The sequence below is a fragment of the Lipotes vexillifer genome, unplaced genomic scaffold (genome assembly GCF_000442215.2).
Source record: "Lipotes vexillifer unplaced genomic scaffold, Lipotes_vexillifer_v1.1 scaffold1105, whole genome shotgun sequence".
Lineage (NCBI taxonomy): Eukaryota > Metazoa > Chordata > Mammalia > Artiodactyla > Lipotidae > Lipotes > Lipotes vexillifer.
This window is the reverse complement of record NW_006779955.1, coordinates 1,277,288-1,280,607: the sequence shown is the minus strand read 5'-3', so window position 1 is coordinate 1,280,607 and position 3,320 is coordinate 1,277,288.

Sequence of the window (3,320 nt, the reverse complement as noted above, 5' to 3'; positions counted from 1 at the left end):
CATTTCTTTTTACTGGCTGGAATAATTAAGGTCTAGTCTCTTAGCAAGTTTGATTATGATCCAATGTTGTTGTCTCTTTTCACTATATTGTGCATTAGATCTCTAGGATTTATTACTACTCATTGCAAGTTTGTACACTTAAACAACATCTGTCCTATCCCTCCTCCTCTGTCCCCTGGTAACCACCATTTTACTGTCTGTTTTTACAAGTTTGGCTTTTTTAGATTCCACATAGGGGTGATATCATGTAGTATTTGTCTAACTTACCTCATTTAGGGTAATGTCCTCAAGGGCCATCCATGCTGTCACAAAGGTAAAATGTCCTTCTTTCTCATGACTGATACTCCATTCTATGTATAAGTATGTATTCATACATGTATGTGTGTGTGTGTGTATATCTTCTTTATCCATTCATCCATTGATGAGCACTTTGGGCACTTAGGTTGTTTCCATGTCTCAGCTATAGTGAATAATGCTGCAGTAAACATGGGAGTGCATATATCTCTTCAATATCCTGTTCTCATTTCCTTTTGGTATGTAATCACAAATGGAATTGCTAGATCATATGGTGGTTCTATTATTAATTTTTTTGAGGAACCTAAATACTGTTTTCCATAGTGGTTAACCAATTCACTTTCCCACCACCAGTGTACAATGGTTGCATTTTTCTCTACATTCTTGAAGCATTTGCTTTCTCTTCTTGATGATAGCCCTTCTAACAGATGTGAGGTGATATCTCATTGTGGTTTTAATTTGTGTTTCCTGATGATTAATGACGTTGAGCATCTTTTCATGTACCGGTTGTCTATTTGGATGTCTTTTTTGGAAAAATTTCTGTTCAGGTCCTCTGCTCATTTTAAAACTTAGATTTTTTTTTTGTTATTGAGTTGTGTGGGTTCTTTATATATTTTGGATATTAACCACTTATCCACATATGGTTTACAAACATTTCCTTCCATTCTGTAAGTTGCCTTTTCCTTTTGTTGATAGTTTCTTTTGTTGTGCTAATTATAACTCAAAATCCAGAGGCAATAAAAGAACTGACTACATTAAAAAGTTTTGCTGCAAAAAAAAAACAACAATGTAAACAAAGTAAAAGGACAACTGAAAAACTGGGAGAGAATATTTGCAGCATAAGCTGTAGAATGATGTCTCTAATACATAAAGAACTCTTTAAAATTTAGTGGTAAAGGAGTAAACACTTAATAGAAAAATATGAAAAAGATGTAAGCAATTAAATAAAAAGAATAAAATGGTCCTCAAACAAAAATCTTTAAATGGTACTCAAATCTTAAAGTCTCTGATAATTAGAAAAATGCAAATCAAAACAACAACACTGGGCCCCTGGTGGCTTTAAAATTTAGTGGTAAAGGAGTAAACACTTAATAGAAAAATATGAAAAAGATGTAAGCAATTAAATAAAAAGAATAAAATGGTCCTCAAACAAAAATCTTTAAATGGTACTCAAATCTTAAAGTCTCTGATAATTAGAAAAATGCAAATCAAAACAACAACACTGGGCTTCCCTGGTGGCGCAGTGGTTGAGAGTCCGCCTGCTGATGCAGGGGACATGGGTTCGTGCCCCGGTCTGGGAGGATCTCACATGCCGCAGAGCGGCTGGGCCCATGAGGCATGGCTGCTGAGCCTGCGTGTCCGGAACCTGAGCTCCACAGTGGGAGAGGCCGCAACAGTGAGAGGCCCGCGTACCACAAAACAAACAAACAAACAAACAAAACACTGAGACAGCACTTCTTACTTATAAAACTGACAGAAGTGGGAAAATATGGCATCACATTCTCGGTGAGATTGTGGGAAAACAGGCAGTTTCCATGCATTGCTGGAGAGAAGTCAGGTTGGTACATCTTTTCTGGAGGGAAAATTGGCAATACCTATCTGCATATGCAGTTACCTTTCAACCCCTAAATCTTTTTTTTTTTTTTTTAAACATTCTGACTCTTGTTTTTCTAGCTGCTTACCAACCCCTGATCATGTAGCTTACAACTCAGTACTCTGGATGGAGTGAGAGAGAAATGGGCCTCTTTGGCAGTGCCTTGCACACTTGTGGAAGTGGGGTGCTCACTCACAAGTTCTCCCTTTTCCCCAGTGGAGGGCTCCCTTGGTACTGAGTTGTACTGCCTTGGTGGATAGGTGATGTGGGTAAAGTCAAACCATTCCTCTTACCCTCTCCAGTGCATCCAATCTTGGATTATTTTTTTTGCTCCACTGATGTGTTGGAACTTCCCTACTGGACTCCTGGACTTCCACAAAGACTCTGTCTCATCCACAGGTGATTGTCTCAGTCAGTGTTCTCCAGGGGCTCTCCTGGCCACAGCTGAGAGGGGCTGGAGCCAGTTCATGGGTCACTTCAGGGTCTAAATCTAGGACCAAATTCTCTATGCTTATTACCCAATGTACAATGGCTGAGGTTCCACCCGGTCCCTTGGCCTATGGTGCTGGTTACCATAGCTTTCTCAAGGCATTTTTGTCTGTGGTTGGATGACATATGATGTTGTTGAGAGGAGGTTACAAGTAGGGGACATCTTATTCGACCATTAATTCTGCTGACACTCCCATTCTCCTTCATGTTTGAAGGATAGTTTTGCTAAATACGGAATTCTTGGTTGACAGTACTTTTCTTTCAGCATTTTGAAGATGTCATCCCAGTATCCTCTGGGTTTCATGGTTTCTGATTAGAAATCAGCTGTTAATTAAATATTTAATATCCCTTTTGTGTGACGAGCTGTTTCTTTTTTCAAGATTTTGTCTTTCTAGTTTGATTATGATGCTTCTAGATGTGGATCTCTTAATGTGTGGACTTAATACATTAATGTATCTCTTACTGTGTGGACTCCTGTGTTTAAGATGGTTAGAGCTTTTGTAAGCTTCTGGATATGTAGATTGTTTTTTTACAAATTTCAGAGAATTTCAGCTGTTACTTCTTCAAATATTCTTCTCCTGTCTCTCTCTTCTCTCTCTCTAGTCGTCCCCTTGTATATATGTTGTTATGCTTGATGGTGTCCCACAGGTCTCTGAGGCTTTGTTAATTTTTCTTCGTTTTTCTAATGTTCCTCAGAACCTATAATCCCAATTGTTCTATTTTATATTTTATTTATTTATTCTGCTATTTCGCATCTGCTGTTGAACCCCTCTTGTTGCACATATTAATTTCAGGATTTCTATTTTTTTTAACATTTCTATCTCTTATTGTTATTCTCTGGTGAGACACAGTTCTCATACTTTTCTTTAGTTCTTTGAAAGTATTTGAAATGGTTGAAGTCTTCATCCATTAAATCCAAATCTGAGTTACCTCAGAGGCATTT